Source organism: Lepus europaeus, unplaced genomic scaffold (genome assembly GCF_033115175.1).
Source record: "Lepus europaeus isolate LE1 unplaced genomic scaffold, mLepTim1.pri SCAFFOLD_29, whole genome shotgun sequence".
NCBI classification, from domain to species: Eukaryota; Metazoa; Chordata; class Mammalia; order Lagomorpha; family Leporidae; genus Lepus; species Lepus europaeus.
This window is the reverse complement of record NW_026909167.1, coordinates 3,209,211-3,221,435: the sequence shown is the minus strand read 5'-3', so window position 1 is coordinate 3,221,435 and position 12,225 is coordinate 3,209,211. Positions and strand designations below refer to the sequence as shown.

At 50.5% G+C, this 12,225-nt stretch overlaps 1 pseudogene; it reads right to left on the bottom strand.

The window, feature by feature from the left end:
• Positions 1-735: 735 nt before the first annotated feature.
• On the bottom strand, positions 736-4,057 carry LOC133754754 (sodium-dependent neutral amino acid transporter B(0)AT1-like; annotated as a pseudogene).
• Positions 4,058-12,225: the final 8,168 nt, after the last annotated feature.

The window sequence follows — 12,225 nt, the reverse complement described above, 5'->3', positions numbered from 1 at the left end:
ACCCTGACCTCGGGGGTCTCTAGATCAAGGGTCTGTAGCTAAGGGGAGGGCACAGGGAGGGGACTGGGAAATGAGAATGGCTGTAGGGGCCAAGTCAGCAGCCCACGCTCCAGGCTCCACGGCTGTCCATGGCAACCTGGGGTGCAGCAGGTGCAGCCTCCCCACCCCTCAGCTCTTGACTTTGAGGGACATACCCAGGGCTGTGTGGCATGCTGTACCGTGTTCATGACAAGGAGACTGGGCCCACATGGTACACGTGTGTGCCATGAACATGTAAACACAGATGCACACATGCATGTGAATATGTGTGCACCTGGATATGCACAAACATGTACGTGCATACAAGCAGTGTGCGTATACGTGTAAGCACGATGCACATGTCCACATGTGCACAAAATATACAGCTACATATGTACAGATGCACATACACACATACACATGCATATGTACATACCCATAAAACATGCACATGTATGCAGACAGGCATATATGCACACAATACATACATATCTAGGCATGCACACGATGCTGACATAACTTACATGTACACACACGTATGCATAGACATGTATGCATATGGAGAAACATCACATACACATGAATGAATATACACATGTACAACATGCATGTCTACACATTCAAGCTAGTGCACACACATATGCAATGCTCACACATACACATAAATGTGTGCATGCGTGCACTCACACAGACACACGCAGCCTAGGGCTGGGCCCCTCAGTACTTGAGGTCCCCATTCATGGAAGCTGTGGACTGCGTGCTGACCAGGCCCTGCTGGTCCCCTGGCTGCTGGCAGTGGCCCCTGATGAGCTTGTAGATGGCAAAGCAGGGGATGACGAGGCTGGGCATGCAGGCCTCGACCACCACCACCATGTACACCCAGGGCAGGTACCTGACCTGCTGGGATTTGTGGAACTCCTCCTGGGGGAGAACCAGGCCAGAGGTGAGCACATGCAGGGCCTCTGCCCTGACCTTGCGATCCTCCCCTGAGCATACTAATGGCCTCCGCCCTGACCTGCAACCCTCACCTGAGCACACATAGGGCCTCTACCCTGAACTGTGACCCTCCACTGAGCACATGCATGGCCTCCACCCTGACCTTCGACCCTGCCCTGAGCACACGTATGGCCTCCACCCCAAACTGCAACCCTCCCCTGAGCACATGCAGGGCCTCCGCCCCAACCTGTGACCCTTCTGGCATGGGTGGTCCCAGACACTGTAGGTCAGCTCCTTGCTGACTTTGACCACGAAGTAGAAGAGGAAGATGACCAGCATGATCTGAGGGCTGACAACCCACCACATCAGCTGCCAGAAGATGTTGGGCTTGTGCCCAATCATGAATTCAATGTCTTTGTTGAACCTGGAGACAGAGGCTGGGACGGTGTCGACTGACCTGGGTGAGACACTGACTGCCTGCCTCACCCTGCACTCTGGGCCTTTCACAGATGGACGTGTGGACATGTACAGTGCCAAGCACAGCTGCACAGTTGTGGGGCCATGCACACGGCCAAACCCACACTGCATGTTCCCAGAGCGTGGCCAACCCTGTGTACCTTGGCCTGCCCCTCAGCTGCACACCTGTACCTGCACACATGGCTGCTGCACACTTGGCCTGTACACACCTGGGCATACCTATATCTGCACACACCTGGCCTCTGCACACCTGTGCCTGCACACCTGTAACTGCACACCTGTACCTCTGCACGCCTGTGCCTGTACAACTGGCCTCTACACTCCTGGTCTGCACACACCTGTGCCTCCACACACCTGTGCCTGCACACCTGTACCTGTATACCAGGACTCTGCACACTTGGCTTGTGCACACCTGTGCCTGCACACTTGTACCTGTGCACCTGGTCTCTTCACACCTGGCCTGCACACACCTGTGCCTGTACACATCTGCTCCTGCACACCTGGCCTCTGCACACCTGGCCTCCACACACCTGTGCCTGCACACCTGTACCTCTGCACGCCTGTACCTGTACACACCTGTGCCTCTGCACACCTGTACCTGTACACCTGGCCTCTGCATGCCTGGCCTACACACACCTGGCCTGCACACACATGTGCCTGCACACCTGTGCCTCTGCATGCCTGTACCTGTACACCAGGCCTGCAAATGCCTGGCCTTCACACACCTGGCCTGCTCACCTATAGCTGTACACCTGTGCCTGCACACCAGTTCTCAGAAGCAGCTTGCCTTTATAGCTTCTCAGGCTGCTGTCTGGTGGCCACCCCACCCAGCAAGGTGAGTGCCCAGATGTCTGGCCAAGTGGGGGCTGAAGGCCCTCCCTCTGTAAAGGCCTGGAGCTCCAGGGAAATAACAGCCCCCCACTACAACATAGGTACCCTGGGCTGAGGACCCCAGCCCCACTGCCCACCCACCCCTCGTTCCTCTGCTGTACCTGCACCCAGGCTGCTGTGGGGGACCCAGACCAAGGCTCTTGCTTGGCCATGTGGCAGAGGGCCTGCTCTTGCTGTGGCCTCCATGCTCATACACCCCAAGTTCTGGGCAGTCTCCCAATGCTGCTGTCAGTGCTCGCTCTGCACAGCTAGGTGTAGGAGAATCTGGAAGCCAGAGGGGCATGGACTGCCTCCTGGGGGGCCCTGCAGAGCCCCCTCCTGGGACTCAGGGCTGCTTCTCTGCTGTCTGCCCTGCACCCCCTGAGGCTGGCCCCGGCCCAGCTCCCTGCTGCCTCCTCCCTCGTACCTGTCAATGCCATACACATAGAGGATCCGAACATCTAGCAGAATGCAATGATGAGCAGGCGGATGGAGCCCTCATATCTGTCCAGCAGGGAGAGCCAGTGTTGGCCAGAGTTCAGTGTGAAGATGAGGGCCAGGAGGTAGGTCCCAAGGCAGATGAGGCCTACAGGGAAACAAAGCCGAGCGGGTCCCAACCTGTGACCCAGTGGGAAGGGGACACAGCTGGGCCCCCCATGGCACAAGCACCTGTGAGCAGCTCCTTAGGGCACTTGGCGGGGGATGAGCTTGAGGTCCTGCAGTGGCATGGCCACGCCCTCCATGTTCCCAAACATGGACGACAGGCTCAGGCAGAAGAGCATGAAGAAGAACAGCATGGACCACAGTGGCGACACCGGCATCTTGGTGATGGCCTCTGTGAAGACAATGAAGGCCAGGCCTGTGCCCTCCATACCCTGCACGATGGCACCCAGTCACCCAGGGCCTGTCAGTCCCTGACGGCCACACTGTCACCCTGTCAGCGCACATCCCACTGAACCACACCAAGCGAGAATGAGGCTGATCCTAGGCAGCCTGTTGGCTCCAGATACACGGGTAAAGCGGATCTGCGGGCCAGGAGGTGAGGGTGCATGGCACCCGGCCCCGGCAGAGCAAGGAGCAGCTGAGGGCGCCTGGGCTGGGATGGGCTACGCCGGCAGCCACCTGGGGCCCAGGAGGTGACACACAGCTGACAATGGGTGACGCCACATCCTGGCACCAAGCTCTGCACTGTGGGAGCCACCAGCCCAGAAGTGGTGACACCCCCACAACCTGGGGGCTCCCAAACAGAGAGGAGGCAGTGCGTGGGGAGCCGAGCAGCAGCAGGATGTGCCATGGCCAGCGTCGTGGCGACCAAAGGGAAGTTGATGGCAGCCCCAGGTGCAACCTGAGGGGCCGGCGGGGGCACTTCTGCCTCCTGCTTGCCGGGGTGCCGGGACCTGCCTCCAAGAGGAAGGAGTTCATGTCGCAGCTCTGGAACGTGAGCTGGGCGTAGGCCGCGGGGTCCGTGGCATTCCACCAGCGCTGCATCTCCGCGAAGTTCTCCTGGGTCACCTTGCCCTCCGGTCAAAGGCGTTCATGAGGTGCAGGATGTTCCTTGGAGCAGAGCCAGGATGATGCCATGCGTGGGGCGTGACGGGGGCGGGACCACTCACTTGCTGAAGCAGTCGTCGTAGCGCTGGGTGGTGTGGAAGCCGACGATGGAGTAGATCACTATGGCTGCGTACACAGACGTGTAGCCATTGATGGAGATGACCACCGAGTCCATCTCGCAATTGTTGGTGTGGCAAGAGCGGTGTCACCCCACGGGGCAGAGGTCAGCAGAGGCACCACTGCCGGGGCCAGGACTGAGGGCCCAGGGCCTGCTGGGAAGTGGGCTGGGCGGCAGCCCACCTGTGCCCCTCTGAGCAGGTGCGGGTGCTAAGGACTCAGAGGGCCAGAGGGCTGTGCCCAGTGTGGGAGCCCAGAGTGGGGACCCTTGGCCCTTGCCCTTCACGCCTCCCCCACCACAGCCTGCTGGCTCTGGGGCCCCCAGAGCAGCTGTCGCCCCTGGTTCTGGAGCAGGAGAGCCCTGGGTTCAAGTCCCAGCTGGGCCTCAGTGACATTAGTGGATGCTAAAGGGTGCTTGTAGCCCTTGCTTGCAGGAGGATCCCAGAGAGACAGGAAGCAAAGCAGGGCTGCCTGGGGTGGGGCCTGGGAGTCAGTGACAGGTGGGCACCCAGCTTTGGGCTGGGGAGATAGAGCCCTGGAGAAGGTGGCAGAGGCAGCTGCACATGGCCCCACCCGCTGCCCCTACTGCACACGGCACGGTCTGCAGCCAGCTCTGCCTCCCCAAGGCCGAGGTCCCCCCATCTCAGGTTCCTCGCTTCCCCCACCCTATTCACCCAAGGGGACGCTCCCAGCCATCCCTGGGAGCTCTGGCCTGAGACTTCTGGGAAGTGACCTCTGAATGTGGATGACATTGACCTCATTCTGAAATTACAGGAATTCAGGGCTGGGCAGGAACAGGAGACGGACCAAAATGTTCAGTTTGTCGGGTTGTATGTGAACTTGAAGGAGAAGTCCCCACTGGCATGAGTCAGCCTGAGGCTGGGACGACCCTGAGTGGAGACCTCAGGCCATCACAGCTCACACATGTCCAGTGGGCTGCGAGAATGGCCTGCACAGGTGAGCCCCCACCTGGAGTCCACAGGTGCCTCCCAGGCCCCAGGCAGGCCAAGGTGGCCCCCTTTCAGCTGGGGGCTTCACTGGGAAGGAGGCACGCAGCAAACCACACAGCCAAAAGCCTGGACACCAAAGGTGGCCCCACACCCGACACCCGGTGGGACGTGGAACAGGATCACCTTGGCTCGTGCTGAAGGCAGCATCCAGGGGCAGGAAGCAGAGGCCTCCCTGACCCTGTGCCACACGGCAGCGGTGGAAATGAACTTCTGTGTCATCAACGTTCTAGAACAGGTCTCTCCCTGTGGCCACTTAACCACTTGTTCGGGCTGGACCGAGTCACACCGCCAGCATGCCAGGTCAGCCAGGGTTCTCTGGAAGCGTCCTGGTCTCCAGCGCTGGCCTCCCCGACCTGGCCCCAGCTCTGGCGCTCCCAATGCCATGGTCTGCAGCTTGCTCCAAGCCTGGGCAGAACCGGGGGAGCCGCCACAGAGCACCTGCCGGGCCTGTGCCCTCATCTGCCACCCGGTGCGCCCCAAGAACCGAGTGTGAGGAGCATGGGCACCCAGCACCCACGTGTGGGGAGCGGCCTCTGCCTCCTGGCTGCCGTGGCCACAGACGTTCAGCTGCTCCCCTGGAGTTGTTTTCCGCCTGTACCCGCAATGAACTCTCGGTCCAGCGTTTCTCCGCACATCTCGTGAGGTGAGTGGGTGTCGGTCAAGTCTCCCGCCACTCCCTCGGGAACCGCCTCGTGCCCCTCACTGGCTCCTCGCGGAGTTAACACATTCGCTGGGCAGAGACGGCCTCCTTCGTGGCGTGCCACTGTGCCACCGGGGCTGCAGCAGGGGAGGCCTTAAATCTGGCCAGTCCTGCCTTGGCACCCCGCAGTTATCCGGTCTCCTTCCGGCCATGGCCTAAAGCCCTCGGCCACGTGTGCCAGACAGCCAGGTGCATCCTGAGCTCCGGGACACTGTGAGTTTACTCATTTGTAAACATTACTAGATTTCCCACATTGGCAAAACTATCTATACAGAGATAATCCTGAAACAAACTGATAAGAGAACTAAGCAAGAATCCTGGGTATAAGATCAACTTATACCATCAATGGGGTTACTATATATCACCAAGAAACAAATATAAATCTATTTTAAAGGAAAAAGATACAGACTAGAAGCAAATTAAAAAATACTGAAGTGACATACAAGAGAAGTATGCCAAGAATATGATGAAACTGAAAGACTCAAGATTTAGTAAATGTTAGTGAATTGTGACTGTGATGCTCAGTTCTAGGTCACAAGATCCCAGCAGGATCACAGACATGGTGGGGATTGAGGGATCTCAGGTGGAATCATCAGGGACATGACAGTACAGGCTGCTGTCGAGAGCCAGCCCCCAGGAGGATGAGGTGGCGTTAGACTTGAGCTGAATGTCCCCCAACAGAAACTGCCCAAAGGACTACCCCTATGCCAGGGCAATTCTGATTGGTTGAATCTTTTCTGATGTCATGCATAATCACCAGCTGAACAAACTGTCCAATCAGGTATGCTGAGACAACACTGCAGTACCATGTGGGATCTTTGATCTTGGTGTTGCCAAACACAGCTTCTCTAGTCTGTTCCCAAGAGAGGCCCTTGGTGGCTCAGCCTTTGCTGCTCTGTGAATTCCCCTCACCACAGGAGCCATCAGAAGGATGCCCAAACACCTCAGAAGCTGAAAAATGGGGAGTATGTGGAAACAACCCCCTCAAGCTTTCAGGATGTGAGCTGGGATTATGAGTATCCTCTCTCATCCCTGCATTTAGTTTCCTTGGCTCAGTCCTAGAGCCAATCTTGCCAAATTGTGTTGTGAGGATGAGCAAATTCTCAGGGAGAATACAGTGGGAAAAAATAATGGGACCTCATTCCCTTATAAGCTCCAGTCTGAATACAGACTCGGTGCTCAATTCTTGGCTGAGCCACCTGTCTGGCCTATAAGTTGTATTCTCCACACTAATCTTTCTGGAGAGCTGTCCATCCCCATTCTACCCCAACAAATATGCTACATTGCTTACAACTCTTCTGTACCACATTTGAATTCTTTCTTTCATGAAAACAAGAACATTTCCCACTCATCTTTGCTAAAATATATCTTGTCATTTTTCTACAGGACAATCAGTAACTCTTTGAAAGTTGTTTTTCTGTTTGTGAACAGCCCTAGTCTATCACTGGAGGGAAGGCTGTGGAAGCTGTGTAGTTCTTGTCTTCACCCAAGAAAGAATTCGGGCATGAGACAGAAAGTGGAATGATAAGGCTTTACTGGGGATAGGGCATCCATCAGATGACAGAGAGAGAGCACCCAGTCACTCGGACTGGGGGAGAGCGAGGTTACATGGTTGAATGGAGAGAATACACCTGCACAGGCCAGGCTGATGGCTCAGCAGAGAGGCAGAGAGCTGAGTGCACAGTCTGTTTGGACTCCCTAGGTTTTTATGGGAGTCTTTTTAACCACTTCCCCCATCCTCCATGACAAAGGATGGAGAGTCCTGGAAGAAGAGTTTGTTGGATGAAAATTAGCAAATTCCCCACCCCAGATTTGCTGGCACCTGGCCAGGGTAGGGGGGCTTCCTAGGTTTTATTGCCCCATGTTATCAGGTCAGGTAACCCCTTTGGTCCTGAGGAGAGGAAATTCTCCCAGGAGCTTTCCTTGGAGGAAGGGGTGAGACCACCTGGGAGGTTATCAGTGTCTGAGCAGGACTTTGAAGTGCAAAATGCTGGGCTTCTGGAGCTTATGCAGTAGGTGTTGGTATTCAGGCCTTTCTCATACACACATAGGCTAAATTTCTGACTTGCTACCTAACAGTTCTTGTAGGAATTTGGGGAATGAACCAATGAATGAATGTACTCTCTCTCTCTCTCTCTCTCTCGCTCTCGCTCTCGACCTTTGAAATAAATAAAATAAATTACTTTTTCAAATCTTTGCACATCTCCTTTTACTTATTTTAATGGTAGACATTTTATCAGAATGTCTTTTGTTTTAGGTTCCCCTGGGAAATTTTACAGGATGCTGTCTTCTGAACACACCCTTCAATCTCCTCCTTGTCCTGGGCTTTAAAACTGCCTGTAGGTGATAACCCAAGATTCCCACAGTGGCCAAGTCTTTTGTAGTGTGAAGTGAATGTCAGCCCCTGAGTTACTCTCTGGGGGTCTTTCTTCATTGGAGACAGCAGGGTTAAGAAACTCTTTTCAGGGGTGGAGCCAAGATTGCGGAAGAGTGAAGGCACACACAACAGTTTGGGGAAAGAAATTTTAACAAGGGTGGAGTTACTGCACCCTTAAGAAGAGACTCAGAGGAAAAAACTGCAAAGGAAACTCTTCTGGATCTAGTGGATGTGACACGGAGAACCTACGGGAAGAGTAAGGTGGCCCACTGCCGCGCCGCGCCGAGCCCTGCTGAGCCACTGAGGAGCTGAGCTGCGCTGCACTGAGCCACACTTAGCAGCGCCCAGCCATGCCGCGAAACGCTGACCTGGCCCGCACTGAGCCGTGCCACGGACATGGGGGCCACTAGAGTTGGGAAAACAATGAGCCCAGCTACAGAAGCCCACCCACAAAATTTGAGCACCGGTGGTGGAAGCAAAGGTAACCAGAGACATTGGCCGCGAAGGTTAGACCTTGGTCCGAGCTCACGCGGGGGGGGGGGGAGGAACTGCACCAGGCTGACTGGAAGGAAAAAAAGGGGGGGGGGACCAGCTGGGACAATAGCATCTCTCTGCACTCTCCAAGATGCCAAACAAACGTAGAAACCAAGGTAACAAGAGCAGGCAAAACACTGTAATGCCCCCAAATGAAAAAGACACCCCAATTCAAGATTATGAAGATGAGGAGATAGAAGAAATGCAAGAAGCGGATCTCAAAAAATTGGTAAGAACATTAAGAAGCTCGCAAAAACAAATTCTTGAACTACAGAAATCCTTAATGGACAAGATAGAAAATCTCTCTCGTGAAAAATAAATATTAAGGAGAAATCAAAATGAAATGAAACAACTAGTAGAACAAGAAACAGTGATGGTGACGAGAAACCATAATGAAATGAAGAATTCAATAGATCAAATGACAAACACATTAAAAAGCCTTAAAAACAGAATGGGCGAAGCAGAAGAGAAAATATCAGACTTAGAAGACAGCGAACAGGAAAGGAAACAGGCAAACCAAAGAAAAGAAGAGGAAATTAGAAATGTAAAAAATATTGTCGGGAATCTACAGGATACTATTAAAAAACTGAACATTGGGTCCTAGGAGTTCCTGAAGGCATGGAGAGGGAGAAAGGATTAGAAGGCCTTTTTAGTGAGATAATAGCAGAAAATTTCCCAGGTTTGGTAAAGGACAGAGGCATCTTAGTACAGGAAGCTTATAGAACCCCTAATAAACATGATCAAAAGAGATCCTCACCACGACACGTCGTAATCAAACTCACCACAGTGAAACATAAAGAAAAGATCCTAAAATGTGCAAGAGAGAAACGTCAGATTACTCTTAGAGGATCTCCAATTAGACTCACAGCTGACTTCTCATCAGAAACCCTACAAGCTAGGAGAGAATGGCGAGACATAGCCCAGGTACTAAGAGAGAAAAACTGCCAGCCCAGAATACTATATCCTGCAAAGCTCTCATTTGTGAATGAAGGTGAAAGAAAGACCTTTCACAGCAAACAGAAATTGAAAGAATTTGTCGCCACTCGTCCAGCCCTGCAAAAGATGCTTAAAGATGTGTTACATACAGAAACACAGAAACACGGTCACCAATATGAAAGAAGGTAAAGGAAGGAAACCTCACAGCAATAGATCACAGGAAACCCAAAAATGATAGGGCAAAGTTACTACTCATCGATAGTCACATTAAACGTTAAAGGCCTGAACAATCCAGTTAAAAAACACCGATTGGCTGATTGGGTTAAGGAACAAAACCCATCTATCTGCTGCTTACAAGAAACACATCTTTCTAACAAAGATGCACACAGACTGAAAGTGAAAGGCTGGAAAAAGATATACCATGCCAACAGAAATGAAAAAAGAGTGGGAGTAGCCATCTTAATATCAGATAACATAAATTTTACCACAAAAAGTATTAGGAGAGACAAAGAGGGGCACTATATAATGATTAAGGGATCCATTCAACAGAAAGATATAACTATTATCAATGTATATGCACCTAATTACAGGGCACCGGTTTATTTAAAAGACTTGTTAAGGGAATTAAAGGGAGACTTAGACCCCAATACAATAGTACTGGGGAACTTCAATACCCTACTCTCAGAGATAGACAGACATCAGGACAGAAGATCAACAAGGAGACAGTAGATTTAAATGACACTATAGCTCAAATGCACCTAACAGATATCTACAGAATTTTTTATCCTACACAGCAAGATTTTACATTCTTCTCAGCAGTACATGGAACCTTCTCTAGGATTGACCACATACTAGGCCATAAAGCAAGTCTCAGCAAATTCAAAAGAATTAGAATCATACCATGCAGCTTCTCAGACCACAAAGGAATGAAATTGGAAATTAGCAACTCAGGAATCCCTAGAGCACGTGCAAACACATGGAGATTGAACAACATGCTCCTGAATGAACAATGGGTCATAGAAGAAATTAAAAGAGAAATCAAAAATTTTCTGGAAGTAAATGAGGATAACAGCACAACATACCAAAACCTATGGGATACAGCAAAAGCAGTGTTAAGAGGAAAGTTTATATCAATAGGTGCCTACATCAAGAAATTGGAAAGGCACCAAATAGATGAGCTTTCAAGTCATCTCAAGGATCTAGAAAATCTGCAGCAAACCAGACCCAAAGCTAGTAGGAGAAGAGAAATAATTAAAATCAGAGAAGAAATCAACAGGATTGAATCCAAAAAAAAAACATTGCAAAAAATCAGCCAAACGAGGAGCTGGTTTTTTGAAAAAATAAACAAAATTGACACCCCATTGGCCCAACTCACTAAAAAAGAAGAGAAAAGACCAAAATCAATACAATTAGAGATGAATAAGGAAATGTAACAACAGACACCACAGAAATAAAAAGAATCATCACAAATTACTACAAGGACTTGTATGCCAGCAAACAGGGAAATCTATCAGAAATGGATAGATTCCTGGACACATACAACCTCCCTAAATTGAGCCAGGAAGACATAGAAAACCTAAACAGACCAATAACTGACACAGAAATTGAAACAGTAATAAAGGCCCTCCCAACAAAGAAAAGCCCAGGACCAGATGGATTCACGGCTGAATTCTACCAGACATTTAAAGAAGAATTAACCCCAATTCTCCTCAAACTATTCAGAGCAATCGAAAAAGAGGGAATCCTCCCAAACTCTTTCTATGAAGCCAGCATCACCTTAAATCCTAAGCCGGAGAAAGATGCAGCATTGAAAGAGAATTACAGACCAATATCCCTGATGAACATAGATGCAAAAATACTCAATAAAATTCTGGCCAATAAAATGCAACATCACATTAGAAAGATCATCCACCCAGACCACGTGGGATTTATCCCTGGTATGCAAGGATGGTTCAACATTTGCAAATCAATCAATCTGATACACCACATTAACAGACTGCAGAAGAAAAACCATACGATTCTCTCAATAGATGCAGAGAAAACATTTGATAAAATACAACACCCTTTCATGATGAAAACCCTAAGCAAACTGGGTATAAAAGGAACTTTCCTCAATACAATCAAATCAATTTATGAAAAATCTATGGCCAGTATTCTATTGTACAGGGAAAAGTTGGAAGCATTTCCGCTGAGATCTGGTACCAGACAGGGATGCCCACTCTCACCACTGCTATTCAATATAGTTCTGGAAGTTTTAGCCAGAGCTATTAAGCAAGAAAAAGAAATTAAATGGATACAAATTGGGAAGGAAGAACTCAAACTATCCCTCTTTGCAGACGATATGATTCTTTATTTAGGGGACCAAAAGAACTCTACTAAGAGACTATTGGAACTCATCGAAGAGTTTGGCAAAGTAGCAGGATATAAAATCAATCCACAAAAATCAACAGCCTTTGTATACACAGGCAATGCCACGGCTGAAAAGAACTTCTAAGTTCAATCCCATTCTCAATAGCTACAAAAACAATCAGATACCTTGGAATAAACTTAACCAAGGACGTAAAAGATCTCTATGATGAAAATTACAAAACCTTAGGGAAAGAAATAGAAGAGGATATCAAAAAATCGAGGAATCTTCCATGCTCTTGGATTGGAAGAATCAACGTCAAGAGAATGTCCATTCTCTCAAAAGCAATTTA